The sequence below is a fragment of the Macrotis lagotis genome, chromosome 1 (genome assembly GCF_037893015.1).
Source record: "Macrotis lagotis isolate mMagLag1 chromosome 1, bilby.v1.9.chrom.fasta, whole genome shotgun sequence".
NCBI lineage: Eukaryota > Metazoa > Chordata > Mammalia > Peramelemorphia > Peramelidae > Macrotis > Macrotis lagotis.
The window spans coordinates 489,056,667-489,073,043 of record NC_133658.1 but is presented as its reverse complement, the minus strand read 5'-3'; positions in this window follow the sequence as shown (position 1 = coordinate 489,073,043).

Sequence of the window (16,377 nt, the reverse complement as noted above, 5' to 3'; positions counted from 1 at the left end):
CCCCATTTGGTGGTACCCTAAAGGACATCCCTATAATCACCACAAACGTATGTGATTTTACACCATATAGGGGAAAGTGGGAGATTTACTCTTGGTTGGCAGAGAGAATAATAAACACAGATGATACACAGAACAAGAGTTACAATTAGTTGTCAATTTTCAGTAATGGCCAATACTTCATGAAGGCTTCTGGGGTTTTCTTGGCAGAGATATCGGAGTAGTTTACCATTTCCTTCTCCAACTCATTTTACATGTGAGGAAATTGAGGCAAACAAGGTTAGGTGATTTGACTAGGGTCACATAACTATTAAGTGTGTGAGTCCAGATTTGAACTCAGGAAGATGAATCTTTCTGATTCCAGGCCTGGCACTCTATATTCTATGCCCCCCCCACTAGCTGCTTGTAGATCTGTTACTTAGCCTAATTGTTCCCAGAATTGGTTGTACATGATAATCCTCTGAGGTGTGGGAAGAAAATATTTGAATAGAGGAGAGAGTATCAGAGCTGTCTGATCTGTCTGTAACCACCACCTTCTACTGCTGTGCTCCTTCCTCCTGACCACACCCAGTGGTCAATTCATCATGTTCTTCCCTCAAATGAGAGACAGTCAAGTAGGTAGTTATACAGTCAGACATTCATTTTTTCACTTGGCACCTGTCACCTGTCTTTCCTCCTCCCTATCTTCAATCTTGTATTTCTTCTGGTTCCAACTCCACAGGAAAAGAGCATATAAACTTCGGCTGAGTCTTAAAGAAAGAAAGGGACTCCAGTAAAAAGAGTTAAGGAAGGAATGTGTCTAACTAGTTTGAGGGAATAGAGATGGCAAATGTAGTGTTGTGTTTGAGAAACTAAGAGATAAATAACCAGTTTGCTTGAATTGTAGTGTAATATGGGGAATAATTTTCAGTTGAAAGATAAATTGGGTTCAGATTGTGAACAGGAATTTCTGTTTGATCCTAGAGGCAGTGGGAGTCACTGGAATCAGTTGAGTAAGAGTGCTACATGCTCAGATATGAGCTAGGTAGTAGCATGGAGGATAGATTGGCATTATCTATTCTGAGGCAGGAGACCAATTAGGAAGCCAAATATAAACTCCATGATGGCAATGACTGTGTCATTTTTTTAAATGTTCCTTTCTTCCAAATATGTAAAATAGTACCTTGTCCATGATAGATAATTGTTGAGCATGGTACCTTGTTCACAGGTGAGTTGAAAAACCCAGAACTGCTAGACGTAGAACTGAATGGGTACTTAGAGATCCACTAAATTAACCCTCCTAGTTCACAGATGAGTAAAGTTAGTCCCAGAAAGGTAAAGAAACTCTGTCCAAGGACACACAAGGAGTAATCATCAAAACTAGGTTGTGAATCCAGATCTTTTAACTCTAAACTTAGGATAGTTTCCATTACTGAACTTGGAATTAGAATAGTGCAGAACGTCTGAGCTTGAAACAATAAAAGCCCAGAACCTCCAACTCTCCAAACAGCTGCTTTTTGTTGGCAAGCTTCTTGAAAGTACTCCAGAGTTGCAGTCCAGGAGAGCAACAGACTGACAGTGAGAAGCATGTGGGGGAGCCCAGTTTGGTTTTAAAGGAAATGTAAGATAAGCTAAATTTATGTTTGATTCCATAAATTCCTGACAGCAAATCTTAAGAACTAAATCCTGATTTAGTTCTTAGCATCAGATTTACCTTTCCTCCATGGTACAGGAAACCTTTGATTTACAAATCAGAAAATAAACAAGTTTACACATCCTAGGACATACTTACAAATAACACCAATAAATCCTCAATAAAGCCTTCTCTATTCTCACCTACCTTTCCTTGCTCTTGGACTGTGCAGTGAACAGCAGGTGAATAAATCAGAACTCTGAACTATTAGCTATGGTTGCTTGTTTCAAGGTCATGAATTTTGCTAAAAATGGGAAAAATTGCTTCTCAGATCTGATAGGCTAACAACCACAAAAAGCAGTGCCTTCTCCTTGGTTTAAGAAACCATGGTCATATCTCTATTCAATGACTGGAGGTGTTTTTCCAGACTTTTCTGGCATCCTCATTCTCTTTGGACTTCTTGAGACATGGTTCTTTTGCCATTTATTCTCTAGTGGTATTGTAGAAATCACATGAACCTCCTTTGAAGTATTCATCAGTGAGTGAATGTAAAAGTAAAGTCTCCCTGAGGATAGATCTAGAAATGGGAGCCATACAAATGGAAACTGGGGCCAGTAGAGAGTAGATTGGTATTTGCAAGATAAGGGAGTCATAGGAGAAGATAAGTCCATCATATTAAAAAAAGTTTTAAAAAGGTTTCTTAGCAAAAAATGTGCTCAGAGAATTGGTTTAGATTGTTGTGCCTATGGAACTCTATTTGGGTCATATGTCCAGGAATGGTTAGTCTTTATTAAATTCCCACCTTGACCTCCATATCACTATGAAGGGGTGTAAAGTACAGGAAATAAGAGAAGTCTATAAGTTTCCCATCACCCTGTTGACAACATAGTGCATACAGGTTGGTTCATAGACCAATATGGATGATGATGGTGGTGATGATGATGTTGAGTTTTTAAAGTTTTTTAAGTGCCTTTATCCATGGAGTTTCACTGATTCTCACAAACATGTGAAATAGATGCTATTAGGCCAACTATGCAGCTGAGGAAACACAGAAAGAAGTTAACTGAATTGTCCATGGGCTCACAGCTAGTATGTGTCTAAGGCAGGATTTTAAACACAGATCTTCCTGACATCAAATCTAACAATCTATCCATTGTGCCATCTACTATCTCTCCAGAAGAGGCAACCCATAGTTTATGATTGGCAGTTGCATTAATCAAGATACAAGTAACATGGGTTGGCTACCATCTATATTTAAAAACTAAGGATGATGGGGAGGTAAGTATAGATACAGTAGAACCTTGGTTCATGAATCTAATTCATTCCAAGATTCTTTTCATCATGCAATTTTTTCATATTGTGAAGTGAATTTTCCCATAGGAAATAATGTAAAGTTGGTACCATATTCCCCAAAATATTCATATAGAAATAATTATTTATAGTTTTAAGTAAGTTTTTGTCCCTAATGCACCTGAAATACAATAGCAATGATTAGTGTACAACATAAACTGAAAATAAAACAAATTAACTCACACTTTACCTTTGAGAAGAATTATGGCTGATATGAGGGAGATGAGAGGGGATGAGGAGGAAGGGTTATTGCTTGTAAAGAGAATCACCTTCCTTCAGAACATCAGGGATTTCAACATTAGGAGTGGTCTCTCTTATGCTACTTCCACTAAAAGTGAGACTGCCTTCCCTTATTTTTTTATTTTTAGAATCACTTTCATGTTTTGACTCACTGAATTTTTTTCCTTTACATTGGCTCCTGAGTGAGTTGGAGGGGGCGTATTTGAAACAGGCAGACCAATTAGGAGGCTTCCTTCAACAGTCCAGGTAAGAGACTATGAGGGCATGAGCAAAAGGGAGGATTATAAATAGTGAGAAGGGAGATAGTTTTGAAGTAGAAATGGACAATGTGTGCTAAATAAGGTTCCTTTGTTTGACATATGAAAGGGGGGGAAAAACAATCGCCCTAGTTGAAGCATTCAAGTCCAGGCATGATGTTCATTCTGTGAATTTTGTTCATCTGCAAGACAAATTTTGTGAAAAAAGATTCCAAGTCCAGGTTACTTGTAAACCAAAGTTATACTGTATTTGAACTGACCAAATATAGACCACTTATGGCTCAGAGAGATATCTTCTTTTGGGTTGCTATAGGAGTAGGGGGGAAAGGGATTTGCCACCTAATTGAAGATCATAATGTAACATATTGTTAAGTAATTTTTCACTCATTTCTGATTCTCAGTGACCCCATTCTTGGCAGAGATACTGCTTTTTCCTTCCCCAGCTCATTTTATAGATGAGAAATAGAAACAAACAGTATTAATTTGATTTGTCTAGGGTCACATTGCTAGTAACTGAGTTCAGATTTGAATCCAGGAAGAAGAGTCTCTATAGTATGATAATTGGAAGTAGGTCTCTCACCATTGTTTCTTTTCTTCTGGTGATTGTGGTTTAATGGTTAGAGTTTCACTGTCCTTATGAAATTCAAGGCATGAGCTTTGTATAACAGCAGAGGCCTACTTTACCCTAAATATATTTCTATATTACCCCAAATATCTCTCTTCCTAATTTGAAATTCCCTGCATCATAGTGACTGATAGATTAGACAACTAAGGGAAAAGTTATGCCCAGAAGGCATGAAGTAAATCACCCTAGTTTTCTTACATTGACATTATATGACAAATTAATCAGGGGCACATGTTGTTCTGAAGACCCAGAGAATAATGGACTTGAAATGGAAGTAGCCTTGAAGGCCAAATAAGGCAACAGTTTGACATAGTGGGTAGTGTGCTTGCCTTGAATTCACGAAGAAGTGAGTTTGAAGTCTAACAAGTTAATCTATGTGTTCTTGGAAAAGTCAACAAAACTCTCTAGATCTCAATTTCTTCATCCATAAATTGGAAATGATAATAATAGCACTTTCCTCACAATACTATAGTAAAAATAAATTACAGAAACTATATACAAAAGAGATTACATAATACATGTGCAATAAGATTATATATGTAAAGAACTTTGTAAATCTTAAATTGCCATGAATATTTTAGTTGTCATTACTATTATTAGTTAAATTTTTTAATTTTATAGATGGGAAGAGTTGTGGTGTTAGATAAGGGTCATTTCCATTCTGGGATGCAGGAAAGTAAAGAGTACTTTATAAAGCAACAATTTGGTGTAGTAGAAAGGAAGTGGTTTTAGAACACTGAAAGACAACAGGGATACCTAAAGTCTTTGAGTTCCAAATAGAAAAGTTCTCAGAAGGAAGGAAGTCAGACGTAAAGGACAATGCTGGGTAAGGAGGGGATATATTGAAGATGGACCATTAAGACAAAGAAATTCTTCTTATGCTTAAGGATGCTCTGACCCAGAGTAAATCAAAGAAACTTACCTATATCTGTACCACTCCTGGGTCAGAACGCTTGTGTGAGAAGCTGAATTGTTCAGTCCAGGCCCATGGATTCTTATTTGATCTGGACTTCTCTGAGATTTCAGAGAGTGAAAATGAGAGTTTATTCCCCTTTACTTGTTTTGGAGTCATTTTTCAGTCATGTCCGACTCTTCATGACCCCATTTAGGGTTTTCTTGGTAGAGATTCTGAAGTTGTTTGTCACATCCTTCTCCAAGTCATTTCACAGATGAAGAATGGAGGTCAACAGGATTAAGTGACTTACCCAGGGTCACACAGCTAGAAAATGTCTGAGACCAGATTTGAACTTAGGAAGAAGAGTCTTCCTAACTTCAGACTTCTATCCATTGTACCACTTAGCTGCCTTCTGATGGAGAAGAAATTAGTAAACAAACTGTTATTCATTCAGAGCTAACTAGGACCCATGCCAGGCAAAATCTCAAATGTTGAAATATGTGACCCATTATATTTTAAAGTTTCCTTTACCAGCATCATCCCTGACTTAGGACCCTGGAATGCAAATGAATATGTAGCTCTACAGTTGAATTAGTCCTTAGTGGTTCTTGCACTGGGCTGTTGGAGAAAGTAGGCAATTGCCAACTAAGGGAAGCTTGTTCCTGCCTTCCATTAATCCTTCAGGAATCTAGTTCCATCTGCTGAATTCAATAACACTTAGATATGGGGCACATATGGGAATATCACAACTCCCAAAGATATTAACATCTTAAAGGAGGATGCTGGGATGAGTGGAGAGGTTCAAACCTTAATTGGGACACTGACCACATGGGTGACTTTAGGTAATCACTCTCTATGTGTCTTATGATCTCTATGTCTCCTCTGAAAATTGGGGGACTTGCCCATTTTCTGGAAAGAGGTGATGGATTCAGGATTCAGAGTGAAACATATTTTATATGTAGTCAATCTGGAAATTTATTTTCCTTGATTGTGAATATTTGTTGCAAGACTTATTTTTTTCTCAACTTGGAGAGAGGAGGGAAGGAGAGAAAATGGATGGATGCTAATTTAGAAATAATTAAGTTTAAAAGAAACAGAAGAGGGGGACTTTCATTAAAAGATTTCTAAGGATCATTTCAGCTCTAAATACCATGAAATAGCTAACTTGAAACCCACAATCATGGAATTTCAGGCACTATGGCAATAGGAAAATGATACTCATACCTGAAATTTATATGGGATTTTGTATTCATTATCTTATTTGATTTTGATGATCTCTTCCCTAATGTGGACATGTCATATAGATATTATTATCTTCTGATAGATGAGGAAACTAAGGCAAAGAGAAGTAATTTCTCTAATATTATCCGCAGAGTTAATATCACAGATTCATAGATCAAGCTCGAAGTGACTTCTAAGGACATTTAATCTAACTCCTTATTTTATAGTGAAGAAATTGATACCCAAATCAGAAGACAGTGATCATTCAGATCTTCTGACTTCAGATCCACTCTTTCTCTAAAGAAGATTTTCAAATAAATTTATCTAGTCTTATAACCTCTTTCCTAATCTATCATCTCACATTTCCAACTGCTTATTGGACATCTAAAATTAGACGTCCCATTGACATTTCAAATTCAACACATACAAGACAGGATTCATTATCTTTCTCCCTGAAGCCTCCCCCCTTTCCTAAGTTCCCTATTATTGTCAGGGATACCATCATCTTTTCATTCATCCAGCTTTGAAACCTGGGTGACATCCTCTACCTCTCACTCTCCCTCACTTCCATATATATATATATATATATATATATATATATATATATATATATATATGTTATATATATACATATATATATATATACACATACATACAATATTTTGCCAAATAATGTCAATTCTATATTTTCAACATCTTCTGAATCCATCCCTCTTCTCTTCTCTAACATTGGCACCACTCTGGTAAAAGACTTCATCCCTAGACTATTGAAATAGTCTATGGCTTGGTTTCCCTACTTTAAGTCTCTCCCTATGCCAGTCCGTCTTCCACTTTGATGTCAAATTGATTTTTTCTAAAACACCACTCTAACCATGTCACTCAATAAATTCAATTTAAAAATACGTCAAAAATAAAATTTTAATAAATTCAATTGCTTCCAGTGACTCCTTGTTACTTCTAGGAACAAATGTAAAATCTTATTTACCCTTTTAAAAGCTGGACAGTTCCTACTTTTCCGATTTTCTTATATTTTATTATCCTCCAAGTGTGATCCAGAGATACTGGCTTCCTTAATCTTTTCCCCACAAAGCTCTCCATTTCCATTCTTTTACACTGATTTCCCCCTATCCCTGAATTGCTATTCTTCTTTATCTTCACCCCTTGGCTTCCTTCAAGTCCAGCCAAAAAATCCCATCTTCTGCAAAACTTCTTTCTCAGTCTCCTTTGAGTTAACTGAAGATCACCTATCTTGAACCTTGCTTGTTTATTCGTGGTTATTTGCATTTTATCTCCCATTTATAATGTGAGGTCCTTGAAGGCAGGGACAGTTTTTGCTTTTCTTTGATCCTTAGCATTTAACACAGTGCTTAAAATATTGTAGGCCTTAATAAAATACTCATTGGGGGGGTGGGGGGAGGGAAGTAAGATTGGGAGAAAAATTGTAAAAGTTAAATAAAATCTTAAAAAAATTTAAAAATAAAATACTTATTGATTGATTTGATTTGACTTTTTTCTCTCTTCTTCATTTGATTTTTAAATAAGCATTTCCATAATATAGTATAAGAAAAAGATGATTGTGCATGTACAACTTATTATTCTTCTAAATATACAATAAAGTTATGTAATTTTCCCCCTTTTTTCTTCCCTCATACTACAAAATTGCTTTTAGGTACAAATATATATATATATATATATATATATATATATACATATATATATATATATACATACATACATATATACTTATACATAACATATATACACACATATTATATGTGTGTATAATATAAATAATTATTCTATTATATTCACCAATTCTATCTCTGGATGCAGATAGTATCTTTCTTCATTTAGCCTTTACAGTTGGCTCCCAAATCAAGTACCACATGATCATCTATGAGATGCATTTAATGTTTCAGTCTTTTTGTTTTACTTTGGTTAAATACAGTTGAGAGAGATTCCTTAAGGTCTTCCTTAGGGTCATGCTACTTTGGCATACCACTAAAAGTAAGTGAAATTAGTCATTAACAGAGGCAAAAATAGTCCCTGTCCTCAAGAAGTTTATATTTTAATAGAGAAGAATGTGAATAACTATGAACATTCAAGAAAAACAGAGTAGATAGAGGATAATTTTAGAGGGGGGGAGAAGCATTAGCAGCTGTGAGAAACTAGTCTTAGTTATAGAGGTAGGGATTTGAGCTGAGTCTTGAAAACTCAAATCAGAGCTAAGCCCTGAAAAATCAGCACTATATGGAACTAATTGTGTAAAGAGTTAACCATCTCCCTTACTGAGAAGGAAAATACATCAGTAAAAAAGGAGACATACTTAAAAATATTTCTGATTCATAACTTGTTAGAAGTTTCCAGAGACAGAAATTGAGTTGTCATACCAGCTAGAACTTATCCAAGCATCTCAGTTACTTAGTGCCTCAGTATCTCCATCTGTGAAATAGGGTAACGATAAATGTTGGCTCAACATTTTCTCCAAGCTTGGAAAGACTGGATGAACAGGTCTTTTTTATATAAGTACTTTGAGCAAAAGGCAAAATAGTCCATAAATGCTATTAATTCCCAAATGCCATTAATATTTCTGAATGATTACTCAAGTTCTAAATATACCTTTTCTTCCTCTGGGTAATATCTTTTTCCTCTACCTAAATTTGCACCAGAGGTGAAGTTATGAATTACAATTCCTTTCATGGTTCAATCTGTAATTAAAGAATAGCTCTATGGAATAAGGATGGACTAATTTGGAAATGGAAGAGATTAAAAAGAAGCTGCTACAGATGTCCACAATATGAATGTGGAAATTAGGATATGTTGTATTAATAACTGGGTAACATGTAGAACTTTAAGATTTGCAAGCAACCATGTGAAATAGTTACTATTATTATCACACATTTTACAGAAAAACTGAGGTTAAAGGATTCACCCAAAGTCACACACAATAAATCAGGATTTGAACTCATTTCTTTCCAGTTCAATGACACAGTGGTTAGAGTGCCAGGCCTGGAGTCAGGAAGATCTGACTGGCCTGATGCTTAACTAGGCATTTAGTTGCCCTAGTTAAGGTAGTTAACCCTGTTTGCTTCAGTTTCATCATCTGTAAAATGAGTTGCAGTAAAGTAAGGCAAACTATTCCAATATTTTTGTCCAGAAAATCATAAATGGGGTCATGAAGAGTCAAGCAGGACTAAAAAACTACTGATTAACAATTGCCTAAGTCCAAAGTCTATTACTATATACACTGTGCCACATAGTTAACAAGTTGGGAAATGAGTGAACAAACTGATCAGTGAAAAAATAGGTTGTAGAAGGGAGTTTGGTTTTTAAAATATCAATATCAGTCCATTGCTGTTGAAGAATAACTTGCTTACATTATTGCCTTTAACCCTCACTACAATATGGAGAAGTAAAGTACTGGGATCTCCATTACACAAATGAAGAAATTGGGGCTCTCAAGGATCAGTGATTGCCTGAGGGTATGGACATTTTAATCAATTTCTTAGCAGAATTCCAAATTGCCTTCCAAAATTATTGCTCCACCAACAGATTATCAGCATCCCTTGTACACAAACTCTTTCCAAGTTCATTAACTTTTAAAACATTATCCCATGAAGGGAAAGATAGAAAGTGCATGCCTTCTGACAAGGACATTTATTTGTCTTTTCTGTGATCTGCCAGATTGCTTCATCCCTAATAAACTGGGACACTTGGAGAAAACAACAATCTCACTGTGAGAACCAGTATTCATCAAAGTAAAGGTTTGGAGGAGAAGAAGATTGTGGAATCTCCACTTTCCAAGGTTTTTAAATACAGTACTGATTATCATCTCTCCCTGGGATGTTTTCCACACAGACAGACCTAGAGGCAGAAAGAAGGACTAAGTTCTCCCAAGATGTCTTTTGGCTCCAGAAATTAAAAAAAAAATCTGCCTTTTTTAATTGGTGTTTTGAGAGGGAGAGGTTTGGCTCTCATTTAAACTGTTTATGTTGGAGTTAATATTCCTAGGGAAAGAGGGGGTTAGTTAAGCAGGGGGGGGAACACAGAAAGCTTAAGGAAATGGAAGATTGCCTAAATGTGAATAGAGCCATGTAGGTTCCTAATGCTAATCAGAAGTTGATAGCACTTTGCCTCTAGACAAATGGCAGTCCCAAGGAGCAAATATAAAGCCTTTTGTCCATCAGCTACCTCATCTCTGTGAATTTCCATTCTCCTAGTCTCTCAGAATAGAAAACTTGGCCTCATCTCTGACCCTTTTTCTCTCCTTTATTTTTTAATATTTAACCTATGTTTTTTCTGATTTCAAAGTATGTCTTGGATTTACTACTTCATTCAAGTCTTCATTACCTCTTAGAACTTTGTCATCACTCATTTGCACTATTCAAAGAGTTTTTTAACCTGAGCTCCCTGACCAAAGTCATTCTCTCTTCCAAATCATTTCACACTTAACTGCTAAGATAAATTTTTTTGAAGTATAGACCTGACCATGTCAGACACACCTATTCAACAATTTCCAGTGGCTCCTTATTTCTTATATATATATTCATTTAAAGCTCCTCTTAATCTGGACCCAACCTACCTTCTTACATTTTATTGCATCTATGTACTCAACAATCCAGTTATACTAGTTTCTTTATAGGTCAATTCAAACAGGACAGTTCAATCTCTCATGTCAATTAGCTATCCTTTATACTGTGGATACTATTCTTCACTCATCTCAAGGTTTTCTGCAAGAGGTTTTCCTGGTCTTTCCAGTTGCTAATACTGCAACTTTCAGATTACATTCCATCTACTCTATCTATATATTTATATCTATCTGCCTATATTGAGATTAGATAGATAGATATAGATTTTATATAGTCCATCCTGAAAAATGTTAGTAAATGTCCTAGATCTAGAGCCAGAAGGGATCTCAGAGGATATTGAGTACAATATGTTCATTTTTTTCCATATGAGGCACCTGAGGCCTAGAGAGGTAAAATGATTGCCCAAGGCCACACAGCTAAAAAAAAAATGTCATTGGTGAGATTTGAATGCAGGTCCACTGATGCCAAAGTCCATACTCTTCCCATTGTACCATAAAAACAGGGATAATGTCTTCAATCTCTTGAACATCTCCTACTGTGCATTGTATTCAATAAATAAATTCAATAAATTATTCAATAGATTGATCAATTGGTTAAGAAGGTGAAACATAACAACACAGACCTGAATTAATTTTCTTTATAACCCTTTTTTATAAAGCAGCAGAATCAGAACTTCAGTCTAGTCCAGGTCAAATTAATTAGCAAATTTAGTAATTTGTAAAATAATGAGGCTTTCCTAAACAGAGTTCATTGATTATGCTCAGTATCTTCAAAAATAAAACTCTCCAGAGGGATTGTGAAGAAAACATTCAAGGAAGAAAAAAATGCTATTTAATTATGATCTTTAAATTTTTGTTTTTAGTTTGATTTGATTTTTGCTAATCTTATCTTGGAACACTACCAGAGTATTCTCCTTACATGGGAAGTACAGTCATATTTCTGAAATGAAATCATCTGAAGGAGGAAATTGAGGTGGATAGGTGAGGGGGCATGCTATATAATCAACATTATTCTCCTTCCCCACTCCCAACCAGTACTTCTGCCATGAAAAGCTGGCAAACAAAAATGGAGTACCTGTTTAGATTTTTCTGGAAATTCTGTGCCAACTTATCTCTCATCCTCAGAAGCACTGATTGGTGCCTTTGTGCTTTTTCAATCTATATTTCATCTCATGTTGCTATGTTCCTTGGAATCAGATCTTAGCATCTCTCTGGAATAAGATGTATGGTGTCAAATTATGTAACTCTCTCACTTAGTAGTTGAGACTAAGGGGATGCCCATGGAGAAGGCAATACTTTGTCCAAAGCTAGAGACAAATAAAAACAATCCACCAGACAAAGGAGAGTCAAGTAGTTTTCTTTTCTACCCATCTCAATCGGGTGTCATTGGAGAAGGTTTCACAGCATGTAGCATGCAGACAGAAAGACTCATAAATCAAAGAGAGAGAGAGAGAAAGCATACCAAACATTATTTCAAATAATTCTTGGGAGGACATTGTGTACTTTCTTCCTGAAACAGATCTTCTACCCCAAAGATAGGATTTCTCCTCTCTTGGATTAACCATCTTGAATGAACTCATAATGAGCTCCCCACATGTTGACTGATCCATGGATCTTTCTACTCAAAGATTTTGAGTTCCAGCCCCAAATCTTCCTCTCCTCACTTATAAGAATTGTGTTATTCAGGCAGAGCTACAGAGATTTCACTCAGAAGAAATACTAGTATTTCCCTCCACAGCATCCCAATCAGATATGATAATTCCTATTATACTTTCCTTATGGGTCAAAGTAATACAATGTCATGAAGTTGATTAACTTAGCTGGGAAGAAGCCTTGAAGTATAGTACAATGTCTTATTGGTCTCTATTAAGTATTTTCAGGCCTTTCATTGGGTGAAGAAGACAAAGTAGGCATTGGGGTGGAAAAAACTAATTGCCTGGAAGTCAAAAGACCTGGATTTGACACTTGTTACTTGAATTCTTTGGACCTCAATTTCTTCATCTGTTGATTTCAGTCATCCTTTGGGGGAACTCACTACAGCATTGCTATTAGGAAAACTCCCAAAGGGGTCACTAAGAATCAGACACGATTTAAAACAACTGAATAACTGCAACAAAAGCATAAGAGTTGGAAAAGGAATTGGATGGTAGTGGTATGTGTGCTATGGAAGCAAAAATATCAAAATTCATATACTAGATAAGCCCTGGTATTCTGATGGTTAAATTGATTGTGAATTATGATCTAGAGCTGCCTAGATACAATGAGTTAAGTGACTGTACAATATCCATTAATCAGGAATTTTTGTTTTGCTTTGTTTTGTTTTATTTAGTCATGTCTCTTTGTGATCTCATTTGGAATTTTCTTGGAAAAGATCTGAAATCAGATTTGAATTCAGGTTCTACTTATTCAGGGGCTGAAACTATCCACTGAGTCACCTAGCTATTGATTCAGCTCTAAGGGGAAGTTCTGAGGCTGAGTAAATAACTTCTCCATGGAAATGGGACATGATCTCTAGGGGGATTAATCTAGGTGTTCACACTTCCTGACAGTCAGGGCAGTATTGGCATATTCTGGTGCACAGGGTTATGAAGAGTCAGACATAACTGAATGACTGAACAAGTGTCAAGGAAAAAAAAGGTATAAACAGAAAAAAGAAACAGTTCTCACTCTCAAGTAGCTTAAATTCTTTGGAGTATAGAAGATAGAACTACATGCATACATTTAAGGAAAATATTATAATTAGTAAGAGACTGAATGGTATAGTGAATAGTGGAACCAGGAAGACCTCAGTTCAAGTCCTGCCTTTGTTACACGTGTGACTGTGGGTGAGTTATGTTAGAGAGCAGCTCTAAGGGAAAACATTTTGAAGGGGTGCTAAGTCACATGGTAAAGTAACTTCAATATTTGGAGATCTGGATATTACAGATCTATTCTCTTTCTGCCCATCTATCTCTCTATCTATTCATCTATCCATCCATCCTTCTATCTATCATCTGTTTCTATTTTCTTTCTATTTATCTATCCATCTTAATTTTCTATCTCTCTCTATCCATCTATCCATTCATCTAACCATCTATTTATTTTTTTCTCTTTTCAACTTATCTAACCTTCTATCTATTCATCTTATCTAACTATCTACATAGATACGTACATATAGACTAGCTCATATTTCTATGATTTACAGTTTACAAAGTGGTTTCCTCACAATAATCTTTAGAGCTAAGTAGTCATGCATTAATGTTACCATTTTACAGATGTGGAAACTGATGAATCTCAGAAAAGTGAAATGATTTACTCTCTGTCTATGTGCTGGTAAATACTAGAGTCAGACCTCCAAAACCTAGTTCTCACTTAAGTAAACCCAGTGCTCTTTTCACTGCAATAGGTACCTTCCCCCAAGAAAAGTTTTCCAAATAAGGAAAATTAATATTGTCTTGTATTATTTAATAATTAATATTTTTCTGAGATCCATCTTTTTTCTCATTTTGACAGATCCCCCCCCAACTTCTGAAAGGCAGGCAGTTGATGAAGTTAGGTGACCAATTCTAGGCCCAAAGGCATCTGTTCTCTAATCTTCTTGGATTGGGCCCCTCCCAAATGGAGCCCCCAGTTTTGTTTATCCATTAGTACAGAAGTCAATTTGATCTAGACCCTCTCTAGAAGTAGCTTACATTCTTTGGAAGTACACGCTCGTGATCTTGCTTTTCCTAATCAAAGTGAGATAGGACCTGGTTCACATGGAGGAGGGTGAACCAAATCAGATTTTCTCTGTTATCTTGCTAATTGTTATAAAAGACTTGTAGCTCTTTAGGGTCTTTGGTCATCAAGATCTACCCAATCCATTGGGCCCAATCCATTCATAACTGCTTGCCCAACTAATAGATTGTGCTCAGATTGTGCTCTCCCAGAAGTTCAATTGAGATTTGACCATATCTTTTTCCCTATAATTACTCTTCTGCAGGGGGAAAAAAGAGAGTCTCTTTGGTAATTCTAGGAAAACCTGTATAGGAAAGATGCCTTTCTTGCACAGTCTATTAGACATACATTTGTTAAAATTCTTTCCTTTGTGTCTGCTATTTTTAAAAAATCTACCCACAGAATAAAAGTTTCCATTTTAAAGAGTACAAATGTGGAGAAAGTACATTCCTATCAAACTTGCCCCCTCTTCTTAATTCTTTATGTTATTTTTTTGCTTCAAAGGCATCAAATCAATTTAGCTCAAGTCCTAAATATAGGTATGACTAACAATGATTTCCACACAGACTTCAGAAATTGTTCATAAGCCAGAAGGAGGAAAACAGATTAACTAGCAATGACACCAACTAACATTTAAATCTAGCCATCAAACAAAAATGAAAAATAATACTGCTTTCCCCATGAGAAATAAATTGGTCTAACATCTAGGCAGAAAGAAGGGACCCCCAAAAAGATGTCTCTGAATTCAAGCTTGAGGTGGACTCAGATTCCTCAGGTAGCTACTATTTTTGATGGTGTTCTTTCTGTCTGGAACTGGACCCTTGTTTGGGAAGCAAATTTGAGATAGACTCCAAAGCACAGAACCCGGGTTTTAGTAATAGTTTCTCATTCCTGTGACCCAAAACCAATTATGCTCTGCCCCTTAACACACCTTTCTATAAATCCCTCTATAAAATAAAGTTGTGAGTAGCAATCAACTTTGAATAAATTAGAAGCACAATTATTCCTGGGGGTAAAGCACCTGAGAGGGTGAGAAATACCTGAATGGGAAGAAGGATCAACAATAAACCCTCTCATTTTCTTGCTTGATATGGCAGAGAAAATCTTGGACATTTACACTACATTAAAGGCTTTACTGAATGTGAAACTAAGTGTAATAATGTCTCTGATTTTGTAATATCACCACTTTCTTAAAGAGAATGAAACTTTTGAAAAGAATTAGTTTGCTACATGCACCCAAAAAAATAGATCAAATGATTAAGGGATAATAGAAGCATAGATTCAGAGCTGGAAGGGAGTCCGGAGATCTTGTAGTAAATCCCATCATTTTACAGATGAAGAAACTGATGCCTAGGGAGAATAAGTGACTTGGGGGACTATAATATTCCCTCATTAGAACCAGGGAACAGAGCTTTTTGTGAGGAAAATTGAATTCTTTGGAAGGGTTCAAACTATATAAATATAATAGAACTGAGCTCAGTGTTGTTGTCCATTCATTCTGTAGTATCCTTCATGACCCTATGGACCATAGTGTATCAATACTGTCCATGGGTTTTTCTTGGCAATGATACTGCCATTTCCTTCTCCAGTGTACTGAGGCAAAAAGAAGTTAAGCAATTTGCCCAGGATCATTCAGAAAGGAAGTCTCTGAGGTCTTCTTGTCCTTTATCTATTGAGCTACCAAGATACCTTATTTGATTCAATTTCCTACTACATAAGATCATAGGAAAACTTTTTTTAAGAGCTGAAAGAGAACTTGGACATTTCTGTTTTATAAACAAGTTAAATGAGCCATGGAGGGGTGGGATGACTAGAATACAATCACGTAGAAAGTAAATGGAAGTCAGAATTTGCTATCTCTAAATCCATCATTCTTTCTAATATACCATTCTGTTT